This window comes from Acomys russatus, chromosome 15 (genome assembly GCF_903995435.1).
Source record: "Acomys russatus chromosome 15, mAcoRus1.1, whole genome shotgun sequence".
Classification (NCBI taxonomy): Eukaryota; Metazoa; Chordata; class Mammalia; order Rodentia; family Muridae; genus Acomys; species Acomys russatus.
The window spans coordinates 64,039,242-64,049,450 of record NC_067151.1 but is presented as its reverse complement, the minus strand read 5'-3'; positions in this window follow the sequence as shown (position 1 = coordinate 64,049,450).

The following is a 10,209-nucleotide window of genomic DNA, read 5'->3' as shown; positions in this document are numbered from 1 at the left end:
GTCTTAGTGTTAGCAGAATCTAAGACTGACTCTGCTCTCTGCATTCACAGCTAGCTCCTTAAGCTTTTGATTAAAACGCAGTACACTTTGGAATACTACTCAGCTATTAAAAACAAGGAAATCTTGAAATTTGCAGGCGAATGGATGGAACTAGAAATGATCATGCTGAGCGAGTTAACCCAGACCCAGAAAGACTCAATGGTATATACTCACTTATAATTGGACGCTAGCCCAAAAGGGATGTCCTCTGAGAGTCTTCATTTAGTGGGGGATTGGGATAGATGCTAGAACTTCCTATTGGGACTCCAGGTGAGAGAGGTATGGGAGAACGGGGAAACGGAAGGACCCAGAGGGTTCTGGAACCATACAAGAAGACCATCAAGGCTGGTGGATCTGGACCCAGGACAGTCTGCTCAAACCACTGTACCAACCAAGGACAATGCATGCAGTAAACCTAGACCCCCTATTCAGATCTAGTCAATGGACAGCACATTCTCCACAGTTGTGTGGAGAGCAGGGACTGACTCTGACATGAACTCTGGTGCCCCCTATTTGACCACTTCCCCTTTGGGGAGGCCTGGTGACACTCAGAGGAAGGGTAAGCAGTCTACTAGCATGTGACCTGATACACTGTGATCATATGGTGGGGGAGGAGGTCCCTTTCTGTCATAGGCCTAGGAGAGGGAAATATGGTGAAAGAGGGAGGGAGGAAGGAACGAACAGGAAGATACTAGTGAGGGAATAACAATTGAGATGTAATCTGAATACATTATTTAAATTTAAAAATTAATAAAAATAGGGGGAAAAAAGCAACGCAGGGCACTCACCAGGAAGATTGGTGCAGCTCAGCATCTGTGAATCAATCCATTTGGTTCGGTTCTTTTCTTAGCCACAATCACTGGGGCCCCTTGCTCTGATGTAGAGGACAGACTGAGTCCCAGGCTCCACATCCATGGCCCAGGAAACTCTCAGGCTCCCTGTGGGTAGAGCTACAGATATAAGCAACCTCTTCCAGAAGGGGAGCCTCCTTCCCCATGGCTGTCCTTGGCTGGATTTTAGCTGACATTACACCCAAGAGCTGGGGGAACTGCGTTTTAAGCAAGGTCTTGTCAATTTTAGATCCACCTGTGCGCTTCCTTGAAAGGTCCAGTTTTATTAAAGAAACTTTACAAAATCAAGTTAGCTAGAAGTAAATCTTAACCCAAAACAATATTTTATAATAAATAGTTAGAAGAAATAAGACTAAAAAAATTGTCCAGATCATGTAATACTGTTTTTTATTAAGTTTTCTTTTACATTTTTGTTTATTTATTTGTTATTACTTTGTGTGTATGATGTGTTTGTGAGTTCAGGCCCACTGTATAGAAGTCAGAGGACAAACTTTCAGGGTCCTTGTGATCAGAGTCAGGTCATCAGGCTTGGTGGCAGGTGTCTTTACCTGCTGGGCCAACTTGCCAGCCCCAGTGTCCATTATCAGAGCATTCTCTTCCATTTTGTCCCTTTAGTCTTCTCCAAACCCTGCTATCTGATCACCCTTAACATTGATTCAGTTTCCTCATCCTTAACCATCCCCCAGGTGTGGTCTTGCCACCACAGCTTATCTTGTGCAGGAATCCTGCTAGGTTGGTCTAGCCACAATGTCCCTGATATCTCATGCTTATTTTTATTGACTTTCCGTCTACAGACTCCCACCTGCTCTTTGAATATAGATCCCATCAGGGTATGTGCCTGTGCAGTGTTTACAGTTGAGCCAAGACACTCTCCCCACTTCAAGACACATCCTAGTGGACCCTATTCCTATCACAATGGCCCAGAACAGAGTTGTCTTTATGATATGAATGTCACTGGATTTTTTTTTATATCAGTAATGTAAACCAGAGCCAAATTCCCAAGAGAAAAAGGAAAGATGAGGAATAATTCCCCAAGACATATGATTCCTATGAAAAGGACTCCTCCTCCTCCTCCTCCTCCTCCTCCTCCTCTTCCTCCTTCTTCGCTGTCACCACCCTTCTCCTTTTCTATACACTCACTCACCTGTGCCCAGTGAGGCTTCCTTAACACCATCCCAGGATCTGTTCTACGAAGCTAAACACCAGCCAGGCAGTCATCATGAGATCAGTTTCTCAACAACCCAGCCTGCTAGTTGATTTGTCAATGAACTTGCTAGTTAGGCAGCTATTTTGTGAGCTCATTTCTTGCTTATGCACTCATCTGGTTGGTCCTGCCTCATTCCACTCACCCACTGACTCATTCACTGGGCAGCAACTTTTAGCTGCTGAGATCCCAATTATTAGTTAGTTTAATCAGCTGGCCGGTCACCAGGCACTGTCCTGAACATCCTTTCTTGCTCATAGGGGACTTGTACTTGGGCTGAGTATAAAAATATCTCACACATGAATAAGATATCTAAGCACTCCTAAGGGAAACATGGTCTTAGCATAGACCGTCAAGTATGTGGGACATAAAGGCAACGTATATGTGATTGTAATAAACATCAAGTTGAACTTGAGAACATGAAATAGTTCAGAAACAACCAGAACACCATGGGTCCTGCATATAAAGTCACAATGAGGCCGGAGTGATGTCTCAGGGGTAAAGAGCACTAGCTGATCTTCTAGAGGACGCGGGCTCTATTCCCTGTGCTCACATACTGGCTAACAACCATCTATGACTCCACCCAGGGGATCTGGCACCTTCTTCTGGCCTCCACAGGCACGAGGCACGGCCGCAGTGCACACAAATATATCCAGGCAAATATACATGTAGGCAAAATACCCGTTCACAGTAAATAGTAAAATAATGATAAAATTTTTGAAAAGTTAAAGACAAATTGTCTGATGTTGAGTTCCTATTCCAGGCCATCCGTTTACCCATTCATGCATCCGACTGATAGCTCATATTTATGGATCACATATACGTGTGACTGGCTAGTGCAAAGGGATTACTTAATAAAAAATTGCTGAATGACAAAGGCAAGGTATCTCCTAGAATCGAGGCACTTAGATTTGGTACTGAGTTTACAGATGTAGTTTACATAGCACCATCGCCGTATTTATATGTGAAACACTCCAAACAGGTGTAGATTTAAAAAAAAAAAAAAACTTGCTGTATGGAGGAGAGGAATAAAACACGTCTTTTGTAACGATTTGGAGAAAGGGGTCGTGGAGAAGTGGTATTTAAAATATTTTCTTAGGGCTGAGGATACAGTTCAATAGCAGAACATTTGCCTAGGATACGCATGTCCTTGAGTTTGACCCCGGTACAAGAAAAGGATAGAGGAAGAGGGGGAAAGAATGAAGACAGGAAATGAAAGGAGAAGGCTGGAAGCCGAAGGAGGGCTGTTCTAGGGAGCGAATCTCTCTGGTAAAGGGAGGAGACAGGCCAGTCCCAGACTGAAGGGTTCAGGCGGGATGGTGTTGGGCAGGTCCTGGGAACACAGCCCTCTTCCCTCACACAGGAGGATGGCAGAAGCTGAGGATGGTGTCAGCTTGCTCAGAGCCTCCAAACACCTCATGCTGCTTTTTCTTTAAGTGTGTTGAGAACTCTTCACTCGTAAATCCTCGCCACTCCACATCTTGGGCCCAACCCGGGATTATGACAGCCTGTGATTACTTCTCCCTCCCTGAGAAGACAGCCTCAGCTAAGGCTGTGATTACTTCTCCCTCCCTGAGAAGACAGCCTCAGCTAAGGCTCTCTTTCTAGTTGACCCTGAACTCATCCTCGTTTCCTTCAATTCACCATTAATCCTACTTAATCAGAAACAGAGACCATTAAGGCTCAAGGAGGGCCCCGGGATAAGTTTATAATTCTCAAGTTGAAAAATAGCAACACCGAGTCTCAGGAAAATTACAGAATGCCCAGATCTCACATCCAATGAGGTCTGAGTAAGAGAAGAGCCTTCATCCCCATCCCCTCTCCCCCCACCCCCAGGAAGGGGTTCTTCCCTAGTGTAAACTCCTAACTCCAGGTGCAGCCATCTCAGGAGAGAGAGCTTTAGCTCCACTGGGCCTCCACCAGGCTTGTGCTCACAGTCTTCCCAGAGAAACCACTCCCTCTCCTCTCCCGTGCTGGCCTGCGATGAGTGTACTACTGGAAACAGCCTTTTACTGAGCCCAAGGCTTGCCCCACCCCCACCCCATTTATACAACCAATACTGTCTCAGATCTTCTAGAATATGTCATGTAGCGTGAGAGGTGGAGAGAGAGAGACATCAGCCTTTGTCTCACTCTTCTCTCTATTTTCCCATACCCTCATTCAAAATATCCAGCATCAGCAATGAAGTGTCTTACTTTTGAACATATCAGTCAGAGGATGGAACGGTTTTTCACATTTATGAAAAGGTCAGAAGTTCTCGTTGTGAGCACCATCCTCAGTCATGTTTCTTGACAGATAATTAGTGGAGGCAGAAACTGGAAACTCGAAACCCACATGGTCCAAGTCATGACTTGGTTGGTTACGTGTCAACCAGAAATTAAGATAAAGCAAGTGTGACATGATTGTGACTGTGAAGATGAGCTGTCACTTGCTCAATTTTAAATATTAACTGTACTGGGCAGACAGCTAAAATGTGGGAACTACATGTATCTCCTCCACCTGCCACTGTCATCTACCAAGCGTAGCACTGCTCTTGAAAGAACACTTTGTGGCCAGCTAGAGCCTTTTGCTTTCTCTTGACGTATTTGGAAATAGCTGAATAAATATATTCCACTTGCCTCTATGTGGGGCCTCAATTACTCTTTTTTACCCAGAAGCCCTGAGTCAAAATGGAGATGCATCTGGATGGAAGGTAAAATGGCTGGCATCTACTCCACAAGCAGCCTCCCGTGCCAAAGTCTGTTTCCCAGTCGCCCCGTTGTTTACCTGCAGGGTGGGGCTGCAGTTTCTCAAGTTTTGACTCACCTTAAAAAATGAGTCTTACCTGTATCCTCACCTCCCTGACAGAGTCACAAGCACACACCTGTTCCTAGTCACTAGCTCCTTAGAGCTGTTAGAAACAGTACCTAGCATCCTAGGCTCACTAATGCATGGCACTTTGCATGGTACTTAGAAGATGAAAGAGCAGATGCAAGGCTCTGAATGGGCCACATGACTGTCCCCTGGTTAGGCTGGGCCAGTGGGAGTAGACCTGGGGAGGGAGGGTTGACAGTCCACACAGCTTCTCAGGGCCTGCCCTGCCTGGAGGGGTTTGATTACATGGGGTGATTTGAGGGGTGCCAGGAAGTCTCCCCTCTTCCTTTGAGAAAATAATCCACTGCCCCAGCTGGTTAGTGTATCTAGAAACCAGCCCTGACACCTTTGGAAGACTTGGGTCAGCTCTCCTGGAAGGACTTGGGGTCAGGCCACCAAGGGAAACAATTTTCTCATCTATAAAATGTATAACAAAATTATCTTTCTTTATAGACCTGTGTGTGGAAGCACTTCAGGCTTCATAATTGAGAAAATGCACCTATCCCTCTCGGTGCAGGGACAAGGATTAGTTAGGATCTCTTTGAGGAAGGAGGAGGACAGGCTTGGTGGGCTGAACCCCTGAGTGCTGAAGAAGAAACCAGGAGAGGCTGGGGCAAGAGGAGGCAGAGTGCGCCAGAACTGCTTCCTAATTTATTCTCAGTGAACCCTCTGCCGTGATGGCTCCAGAGACTTAGTCATTTGATAGATGAAAACAGGCACGAATTCTGAAAACTTGTGATCCAACCCCATCTTTTGACACTAACCTTTGTGTGACCTTGGGCAGGGCGTATCCTCAGTCTAAGTCTCAGTTTCCCTCTCTGTAATACAGGGATAATCCACCTAATAAGGAAGCTGAACGCCAAGCTTTAGAGAGGTGTAACTGTTAAATGCACACTGGGTGGACTGTGGCTTGCGTATTTATGATGTGTCAGACATGCCCCTTGGAAGCTACCACAGTTATACCCCTGTCTCCCCTGGGTGACCTCTGAGATGATGCTTGTGTTACAAGGCAAGTTCTTCTTACAAGACAGACGTTGATATAAAAAAAAATTAAGCAGTTTGTTTATGGATAAGAAGAAAAATAATGGGATGGGAAAAATAAAGTCCATCACAGAGTCCTGTGGGTAATATGATGTAAGATGAAAATTATGTGTATGCACAGACACACACACACACACACACACACACAGACACACACACATAAACACACACACACACACACAAAGACACACACACACACACACACACACACAAACACACAGAAACACACACACACACACAAACACACACACACACAAAGACACACACACACAGACACACACACACACACATAAACACACACACACATACACATAAACACACACACACACAAACACAAAGACACACATACACAGACACACACACACAGACACACACACACACACACAGACACACACACACAGACACACACACACCACACACACACACAAACACAAAGACACACACACATAAACACACACACATAAACACACACACACACACAAACACAAAGACACACACAGAGAGAGAGAGAGAGAGAGAGAGAGAGAGAGAGAGAGAGAGAGAGAGAGAGAGAGATAGATCATGGCTTGCAGATATTCTTTGATTTATGACCCTGCCAAATACTCCTTGCTGAATATTTCTCATAAAGTTTATATTAGGAAGAGCACAGAGTGGGAGGGAGAAGCAAGAGAATGCAGGTGGTGTTCAGAGGAAGTAGGTGGTGTTCAGAGGGTGCAGGTGGGGTGCAGAGGGTGCAGGTGGGGTGCAAAGGATGCAGGTGGCATTCAGAAGAAGCTAGGAGGCAGAGTGAGGAGGCTGAACATGGAACGCAGTGTTTGGAATCTGGACCTCAGAATATCACATTCTTTTAGCATTGATAGCCTGGTGAGGAGGAGGCGAAGGTCCCCGGAAAGACAAATTGAAAGAAGGGTTAACTTCAAAATGGCGTTGATCTATAAGCACTGTTTTGTTTGCATGGGATGCTAAGCTCAGAAAAACTCATTAGTCATGCCCTCACATGAGGGCAGTCATTTGTCCACTGCCGAGATGCCGCCTGCTGGGATGTGGTGGAAACAAGCTGTGGACCAGGCTCCCATCTGGCCCCACCCCTGCTAGCTGAGGTTGTTGAGCAGGTCTTTGAACTTTTGAGACTGTTTCTTCAAACTGTAAGATCAGCTTGGATTGTCATGAGGGTTAAATGAAGCAAAGCGGTTTGGGAAGTACTTCAAGAGCTGTGGTACTTCTGTCATATGACAGCCTTTTACTTTGCCTGGGAACAGGGGAAACACCATGGACTTGTTTTAAGAAGAAACCAAAAGCTTGGGATGGGTAAGCTGGAGGGGGGTGGGTGGTCATCAGCCACAATAACTCTACTTTTCTTCATTCCAGTCCCATGGCCAAGTGGAGGACCAGCTCTCCTTTCTAACACCTGAAAAAGCCTTTATTTAAAAAAAAAAAAAAAAAAAAAAGAGAAGAAACAAAATAAATAAATAAATAGAGACTGTCCAGTTTAATTTATGCTTCAGATAAGCAACAATTTTAGCATATCTCACACCGCATTGAAGACATACTCTAGAAGATACTGTCATGAAGTTGGATTTTTATGTCTTATATTTTGTGTGACAAGCCTACCACCAGAATCAAGTTCTACCTACCACTATGACCATTTCTAAATATCCATGTGTGGCCACATCTGGATGGGTGTGGGCGGGGCAGGAGGAGCAGCACTGTCAGCATGGCTTAGCATCTGCTGCTCAGGCTCGAGGGGAGGGCTCAGAATGCGTGCACGTGGCCTCCCTGGGCCAGGGAACACCTGAGCATGAGATTGGGGGACATCTATGTCTAGGCATCTTTTCCTTCTCTAGAATGTAAAAATTAAAGTTCTTTGAGTCATTCAGATCTGAGTTCAAATCCCACGTTGGCCATCTGCTACCCATAGAATGTTTCTCAGCCTCAACTGCCAGATGGTGACAACGGCATTTGTCTAGACTAGAGGGATTATGAACATGAAATAACAATGGCCCCATGACAGGCACGATGATGTTCCATGAATGGCAGCAGTTAGCAGGAAAGAAGATGTTCATGTTTTTGTCACAATTGCCCCCAGATCCTGTCTCCTCTCCCAGTTCCTCTTCAACATTTATTACACTGATCAGTGTGCAAACAACGTCTCACATCTGGTGTGTTTTTAGGTCTTAGATCCTGTGGGCTGAGACAGCTCAGTAGTTAAGAGCACTGACTCTTCTTCTACAGGGTGCAGGTTCTATTGCCGGTACCCACACAGTGGATCACAACTCTCTGTGACTCCAGTCCCAGGGGTTCCATTGCCACGGTGGCCAGGCATACACATGGTACACAGACATATATGTGGGCAAAACATTTATACACATGAAACACACACACACACACACACACACACACACACACACACACACACACACACACGGCTTGAATCTTTCAGCTCAAGTTAGCACCTTTATTGGGTTAAGTTAGCTCAGCTATAGGGATCCAGAGTGTTGGAAACATCAGGTGGGTGGTTTTTTTTGTTTTTTGTTTTTTTTTTTTTTTTTTTTTAATGGAAAGAGTAGGAAGTGCAGGTGGGAGAAGTGGGTGAGAACTTGTCTGGGAAGTGGTTATCAGGACCACACCAAGGGCCTGGGGCAGGCTGGGGCCCCTTATAAGGGTTCCAGGACTGGCTACATTATGGATCTGCTCTCAGCCTTCTCCACTGGGGCCCAGCTCACAGCCTCCCGTAAGTAGGGATGCCTTTGCTCTCCCGTTTCTTCCTTTTTCCACCTGTCTTGAGCTGCTAGGGCCAAGCTCCTCTCCTGTTCTTGGGTAACTAGAAAAGTGACTTAGCCTCACGATAATTATGGAAACGTCATAGTAATTATCACCTAGGAGACACTATCTTCATTCTGCGCCTGTGGAGAAGTGTGACTGACTTCCTGATCTGAGGCTTGACCGCTTTAGCAGGAGAGATTTTTCTCACTGGAATGGGTGTGCTTAGAGGAGCGGCATGTCAGAGAAGCTCTGGATCTTCCCTAGAGCATGTTCATACTCTCTCGTCTGTTGGTGGCGCCTGCCAGAAAGCATAAAGCTTTCCTCTCGTATTTACAGGCACTGTAAATAGGTTGAATATTGTATCGCATACTATAAAACTCCTGTATTATTCTTCTTATCCTTCTGATCTGGGGCCTATACCTGGTCCCATTTTATAATTTATAAGGCAAGGAAGGCTGACCGCATAGAAAAACCCGAGACACCCACCAGAGATGGAAAGCCTCCGAGAATTTCCAGGCACACTCAGGGCACAGAAGTATGTCCAGCCAATCAGTGACAGATTTACAACTAGATCTCATCCCTGAGCCTGCTGGGTTGGTAATCTTTTCTTTGAACCAAGCTCCATCTCGATAAAACACTGATCCATAATGCTCTTCCGTTCTTCATGAAGGGCCAAATCCTCCATCCTACGGCCAAGTCCCATGATTCTCCCTAGCGTGTTAAGGTGGAGTGGAGATTCTCCCTAGCATGTTAAGGTGGAGTGGAGATTAGGACCCAGGCCTCCCTGTTACATGTTCACCTATTCTGTAACCCTATTGTTTACATTCCACGGCATTGTTTCCCGGAAACAGGCACTGTTCTTGTCTTCTGCTTCCTCGTGCTTCCTCCTTCATCTGCGTCACCTAGCTCAGCCAACTGGCATTAATTACCCAGGCCCACATCTTGAATTTGTAAAAATTCTACACTGCTCTTCAACCTTGAGCTCAATACTCTGCCTTATCCTTGGTAAAGCCAATAAATCAACCGTGTATTCAGTTAAGTCCAGAGTCCATGGGAAGATGAGGGGGGATAGGAATTCAAAATAACACAGAAGGAAGACAGTGAGGGAGGAAAGTCACAGTAGAGGCAGGTGAGCTGTTCCTTAGCCGAGGCTGTTAATCATATTTGGGTACTGGTGGGAAATAACTCCTCGATGACACAGATGGGAGGATACGTACGGGACACTTCCCGTTGTGTCTTCATAGGTCTCCTCCTTCACAGGGCTCGCCTGTTCCTCCTGAAGCATGCCTTCCCATCCACGTCAGCAGCAGTGCACACCACAAGCCCAGCAGCAGCAGCTGAAGCAGCCGTGTCAGCCGCCTCCTACCAAATGTCGGGAGGCATGTGCGCCCCAAACCAAGGATCCCTGTGCTCCTCAGGCTAAGAAACAATGCTCAGCCAAGAGCACACCTAACCCAG